Source organism: Colobus angolensis, unplaced genomic scaffold (assembly GCF_000951035.1).
Source record: "Colobus angolensis palliatus isolate OR3802 unplaced genomic scaffold, Cang.pa_1.0 Scaffold152, whole genome shotgun sequence".
Lineage (NCBI taxonomy): Eukaryota > Metazoa > Chordata > Mammalia > Primates > Cercopithecidae > Colobus > Colobus angolensis.
Genome location: NW_012114622.1, coordinates 413,094 through 420,341, shown reverse-complemented (window position 1 = coordinate 420,341; position 7,248 = coordinate 413,094).

The window sequence follows — 7,248 nt, the reverse complement described above, 5'->3', positions numbered from 1 at the left end:
CCTCCAGTGCTAGCTCAAGGATTTGGCAGTACAGATGGAAGCATTAGTCTCTACAGCACGTATCTAGTAACATCTGAGACCTACAAATCGTTTCCCTTGCCAAAACCATTTTTGCAACAAAATCTGATTTTCAAGTGTTTTTTTTTTTCTTAGAAGAAAAAAATGGACTGCTCAGGCTAGTATAAATATTTGACATTGGAAAGTTCGGGTTTTTACTATAACTCAACAAATGGCCTTTTGTTCATATGCTTCGGTTTGGACAGTATGAGGCAGTCTCAGTAAGTGTTATCAGCCCTGGGAGACTGATATTTTCTTGACCTGCATGGCCAATATTTGATTGTGGTAAATTCATCCAGGAAATGCTACTGGTTAAGACCTTCTACTCACTAGCCAAGTGACCTTCTCTTCTCAAAATCTGACCATCTCTCACACGTCAACAGATAGTTCCTGCTTGCTTCTCCATCAGTAATGTTATCCTCAAAGTTTAATGTGAGGAGTGCTAGTTCTCTTCTTAATGAGATTTCTTCTCTGCCTAAACAAAGTACATCTATGGTAGCCAGGCACAGAATCATCTGTCTAAAATTTAACCTCTTCCCGAAATCTTTTCAGATGCAAATATCCTTTGAGTGAAGGAAGGATTCTTTTGTCCCAATGTTTACTGAATATTTATTGCAGGGCAGACATGTCAGTCAATGTTTTATGCTGTACTTTATTTAATATTCACAAAACCCAATGATACTATCATTTCTACTGTACAGATGATGAAACTAAAGCTTAGAGAAGTTAGGTAACTTGCCCAAGTTTACTAAGCTAATAATGAAAGAGACTGGGATTCAAATGAACTTTGACTTTAAAACCTGAGCTCTTCATCACTACGTAAAAGTGAAGAGAATAATTGTTGATAATATTCATTTACTCACTTATTCAATGAGCATGTCTAGTCCACTATAAATTTCTCAAGATGTTTCTTAAGGAGCTTTTATTCTGTTAAGGAATACAGAAATTAATTGATAAGTTAATTTTAGTGGTATAATAGGATGGGCAGAAATTTGATAAAAATAAATTAGTTATGTTGATCAGATAAAGCTTTTTTTTTAAATGAAGAAAATGCTCAAGCTGAGACATGAATGATGTGGAAGTCAGCCTTTGGAAGAAGGTAAAAACATTCCAGGTAGAGAGAACAGCAGGGCTAGAGAGAGAATAAAAACATTCCATGCAGGGAAAAGGGCAATGGAAAAATGTTCGGGTCGAGGATCAGCTTGGTGCATCTGAAGAACAGGCAGGCCACTGTGAATGCACATAGTGATAAAGGTGCAAATGGGAGGAGATGAAGTTGGAGAGACAGGCGGGTATCAAATCCTGTACATGAAAAGAGGGGAGCAACATCCATTCTTGGATTTGAGTAAAATGTACAGGAGAGAAAGTTGAGGAGTCTCAAAAGACAGCGACTTGCAGTGGCACGTACCTGTAATCCTAACACTTTGGGAAGCCGAGGCAAGAGGATAGCTTGAGGCCAGCAGTTCAAGACCAGCCTGGGCGACAGAATGAGACCCTGTCTCTTAAAAAACAAAAACAAAACAAACAAACAAACAAAAAACCAAGAAACAAACAAAAAAGAAGACAGAAAGTTTTTTCTTTATGCTTCTTTCCAAGAGCTATCCCTGTCCTCAGTTATTTTTGACTTTTACTTTACTCTCCAGAATACCCAGTGATGTACAATACAGATTTGGTTTTAGATATGCAAACCATTGCATGCCTTCAAGCACTTGTTGAACACAAAGCAGAAGAATTTCTGTAGTGTTGACTAAAGTTATGTCAAGCATGTATTGCAACAAATAGCTTTATTAATGAATAATGATGTAAAGTAGAGTTCAGCCTATTCTAGGACCTCCAAAAGTTAGTGTTTAGAATGTCTACATTCAGAAAGATGTGTAACAGGCCGGGCACGGTGGCTCATGTCTGTAATCCCAGCACTTTGGGAGTCTGAGGTAGGCAGATCACTTGAGGTCAGGAATTCGAGAGCAGCCTGGACAACATGGCAAAACCCTGTACCTACTAAAAATACAAAAAAAAAAAATTTAGCCAGGCATGGTGGTGCACACCTGTAATCCCAGTTACTTGGGAGGCTGAGGCAGGAGAATTGCTGGAACCCAGGAGGTGAAGGTTGCAGTGCAGTGAGCTGAGATCTTGCCACTGCACCACTCCAGCCTGGGTGACAGAGCAAGACTCTGTCAAAAAAAAAAAAAAAAAAAAAAAAAAAAGGAAAGAAAAAAGAAAAAGAAAAAGATGTGTAACAAACTGATGGTGGCTGAGGTTAACTCAAAATTTTGGAACTGGGACAGAAAAAATGTTACCTATGAACTTGAGGACATAAACTGATGCCTTCTTATGATTATCAAATGGTGCCCAAATCAACACTGTAACATTGGTCTGAATCTTACAGATTCACCTTGAAATTAATTAGTGTCTTCTGAGTCTCAAAGCAAAGGTACAAGTGATCCAGAAGGTGAAACGTTGTCTCTCATTCTTTGAGGCAGTTCTATGAAACCTAGTGAAACCCAAGGGCACTTTCCTTGCTATCTTCTATCTCCAATATGAACCTTTTCTGCATGTAAGCAATCAAGTTACTTCTATAAAGTAACAGATAATTCTGTTGACTGATTTGTTGTTCAGCAAGTGAAGTGCTCTCCAGGCTTTTTTCTACTTGTGGGGCATTTGTTGAATATCTCAATCAAAGACTTCAACATACGACTGGGCAAATGGATTTAATATTTGACAATATGCTGTAGAAGATGAATTCAGAATGTGACTGGAAGAAAATATACGCTACAGTGAAATCTCTTCAACAACACGGTCCAATGCATGCAATTCTGTGGGCAAACTTGTATATGTTTGGGAGAGTATATTAATGTCTTTTGCTTACTTGAAGCTGTATTCTAAGTCTCATATTTCTTCAAGATCCAGATGTATTTACAATACTTTTTGTTATACTTTAAGTTCTAGGGTACATGTGCATAACGTGCAGATTTGTTACATATGTATACATGTGCCATTTTGGTGTGCTGCACCCATTAACTCATCATTTACATTAGGTATATCTCCTAATGTTATCTCTCCCCCCTTTCCCCACTGCATGACAGGACCCAGTGTGTGATGTTCCCCACCCTGTGTCCAAGTGTTCTCATCGTTCAGTTCCCACCTATGAGAGAACACGCGGTGTTTGGTTTTTTGTCCTTGCGATAGTTTGCTCAGAATGATGGTTTCCAGCTAGTTCTTAGTTGTAAAGGCTTCTATAACATTCTTTTTTTTTTTTCTCATGATCATTTTTCAATTAGCTGCCCAGGCTCTGATTGCATTGTTGGCACAGAGACGGCAACTCCTGACTCTACTCACTGTGTGATTTGAACAGTGGGAGAAGAAAGTTAGCACACTCTATATAAAGCATTTTAAAAACAATAATTTGTGGGTTCATTATTTGGCTAGCCAAATCTCAATTCCTTAAAATACTATTTAATTTTTCCTACTTGAAAATATGTCATGTTGAATATCAAAAGCCACTAAAAAATGCTTCATCCAGACATGTGTACTTGATTTGCAAATGTGGAAGTGATTTTTAAATTTTGAGATGCTTTTAGATAGATAAGCTGAAGATATGAAAACATCTCAATGGAAAAGTTGTTTTGCTCTCCTAATAAATTACTTAAAAGGCTGGCCCATTAATGGCTTTAAAAAATGATGCACACAGATCTCTGAGACTTAATGCCTTCTGAAATACAAATGGAAATCTGGAACTCATTTGTTTTATAGTACATTAACATTGCTTGGTTACTTCCATGAGCTCAGTCACAGATACATGCAGCATGAGGTTTTCTTTTTATTTCATCTCTCTTTAATTCGTAAGATAATTCTTATTAGCTGCCTTATCAGTAAATGATGTTGATAATTTTTTAAATTTATAGCTTGCCACATTTGATATTACTAAGTTAAATAACACTACTGATAAATGCCAGGTACACATGAATTGTGATACCTCATGTGAATATAGCAATTTATTTATTTATCTCAATAAGGTTGGAAATAAGAGAAATTATTAAATGGAGATGATGGCTATATAATTCCAGATAATGAAGATCTTTGTTTTATATTTAAAGAAGTATTTCTACTTCGGTCACTTCCTTTTGTTACAAAGTATTACATGATTATAAAATTTTAAACAATACAGAAGTATGTAAAGTACATAATTAAAGTTTTCTCCTTAATCCTCTGTCCCCAAACTAACTTATCAGGGATAATTACAGTAACAATTGGGTGACTATCTTTTCAGATTTTTAATGTGTATATAGACTTACATAAAAGTATGCCTACATATACATACATACACACATTTGTACATAAGGCACATATAAATTTGTGTGCATAATAAAAAGTGAGATCATGATACGTACAGTTTTATGCCTGTTATTTTGCTTTTATTGTGGAAACCTTTTCATGTATGCACATAGGAATACCTCATCGTTTTAAACTGCTGATATTAAAACAATGAGATTCTATTTTCACTTGTCAGTTTGGTAAAATTTTAAAACACTGTTAAGGCCTGACTTAGAAGGGCATGGCGAAACAGGTGCTCTTATATCCAGTAGGTGGGGATGTAAATAGTGTTGACACAAAAAGTTATAATATTTTTTCCAAGGAATTTAGACAGTTTATTAGTCAGGGTTTTTCAAAGAAACAGAGCTAATAAGATATACAGATATATATGGAGAGAGAGAGAGAGAGAGAGATTTATTATGGAAATTGGCTCACGCAATCATGGAAGTTGAGACGTCTATAATACGCAATCTGCCACCTGGAGAAGCAGGAAAACTAGTGGTGTAATTCAGTCCAACTTTGAAGATCTAAGAACCAGTGAAGTCAATGATATCCTCCCAGTCTGAGGCTGCAGATCTGAGAACTGGGGTGGCAGGGAGTGAGGGGTGGTGTTGGTGTAAGTCTGAGTCTGAAGGCCCAAGAACCAGGAACTCTGATGTCCAAGAACAGCAGAAGAAGGATGCCCCAATTCAAGTAAGGAGAGAGGGACAGAGGGGGAGAGAAAGAGAGAATCTGCCTTTCTTCTGCCTTTTTGTTCTATTTGAACCCACAGCAAACTAGATGATGTCCACCCTCATTCCTGAAGGTGGATCTTCTTTATTCAGTCTACTGGTTCAAAAATGCTAATTTCTTCTAGAAACACCCTTGGAGACACACCTAGAAATAATATTTTACCAGCCATCTGAACATCCCTTAGCTTAGGTAAGTTGACACATAAAATTAACTGTCTGTGAGGATTTTGGCCCAGAAGTCGCTCTTCTAGTTTTCTGGTTTATAGAAATAATTTTTGATATGCATAATCGTATATGCAAAATGATGTTTATTACAGCACTCTGTGAATTAAAAAACTTGAAAAGGTAAACAACCTCATGCCTATCAATATGGTGAAACTGCTAAACTAACATATATATTTATATATTTCTCATAAGTACACAGGTTGGTTGGGCTCCAGCTCTTCTTAAGTGAGCTTGGCTGCAGTGTGTGAGTTGGATTTATGTCTGCGCCACATGCCTCCCATTATCTTTGAACCAGTGATGACCTGAAGCATGTTCTTCTCATGGCAAAAGGCAGGAGTGCTAGAGGGCCAGCCAATCCACACAGTGCTTTTTAAGTCCTTGCTTATATGGGATCTGTCAATATCCTATAGGTCAAAACAAGACATATGACCAAGCCTAACATAAATGGCAGGGAAGTAAATTCCTCTTTTTGTAGGAGGTCAAGGGGAAAGAAACGACTATTTGCAAATAATCTAATGACATCTAAATACCAACATCTAGTAATCTAAAACACCTTCAATCTCACAGGTTTCCAGTAAATTTCAGGTACAAAGAAGTCCGATGCAGTGTAGTTGAATTGAAAGCTTTGATGTCATATTCAACTTACTGCTCATGTCTCAGCCTTCTGCATCTAACTTTGGGTGGCCCCAGCACTGGGGCCCCTGCAAAGTTCTGTTCTTTCCTTTCATTTACTTGGTCTTTCTAGAATTGAAAAAGATAGAATAGGACAAACACCTCTAATTCAGCAGGTCATAGCAGTTGTACATGTCCTTGGCAGTCTCTGAGTCTATGTCTAAGACTGACTGCTGATGCCCCTGTGTGGCAAACATCTACATACTGGCTCCATTGTGAGAGGAAAGTGGGTCCTTCAAGGTTTTCTTACTGCCCAGTTTTCTACTATGAGATTCTTCTTGGCTCAACTTTCTTGAACCCTTTCATCTTGTGCTCCTGGAAGTCCACCGCATGGACTCTTTATGTTCTTGATATCACACTGGATGCCCTGCCCTTTTGGATATGTTATCAGCAAGATGTTGCCTGTTTAAGTATCTATAGCAATGGCCACTTAACTTCGAACATTTTGCACACCTTTGCTAAGCTTCCCCTATGGTGCCCCTACTTCCACATTGCCATCTCTTTCAAATCCTTTGCCCCTTCTAAAATAGGCATAAAAGTCAGATTTGCATGCATGCTACCCAAACACAGGTCTATCCAGTGAATAAGATGACAATTCCACACAGGTGCAGGCACCCTCAAACTCTTCAAGTGGTTCTCTGAGTGCCATTCTCACTTGGTTTGGGATGAAAATAGGTGACATCTTTCTCTCTTCCACAGGAAGCAAGGGTCGGGAAGGAGATACAACACTTAATTCTAGGCCAATGATTCCCTCCTCCCACACACCTTTGTCTCTCTAACTTTCTCTTTATTTAGACTGGAGGTTGTAGAGGGAGAGAGAGGAAGATGATTTAAGTAGCTGAGACATGATCAGAGTTGGAAGAGCCAGTTCCATTGCTTTGAAATAAGCTTTGGGGAGACTCTGGCCCATCTTTATTTTCTGCTGTTTTTAAAATGTGGAGGTATTTAATATCTCTTTGTCATCAGCATTGGGTTGCAACAGTCAATTCTAAGGAGATGGGAAAAGTCTTAGTTCAGTTTCATATTACTTAGTGTAGAGAAGTCTGGGGTTTCCAGTTGAAAGAAGCCATGCCACTAGAGAAATTCTTATCTCTGCATGATGTAATTTGAGTGCTCTGGAAAGGTCCCATCCTGGTTTAAAAATGCACACTCTTGGCACCATTCCTTCTGAAACTATTCCAATCAATAGAAAAAGAGGAAATCCTCTCTAACTCATTTTATGAGGCCAACATCATCCTGATACCAAAGCCTG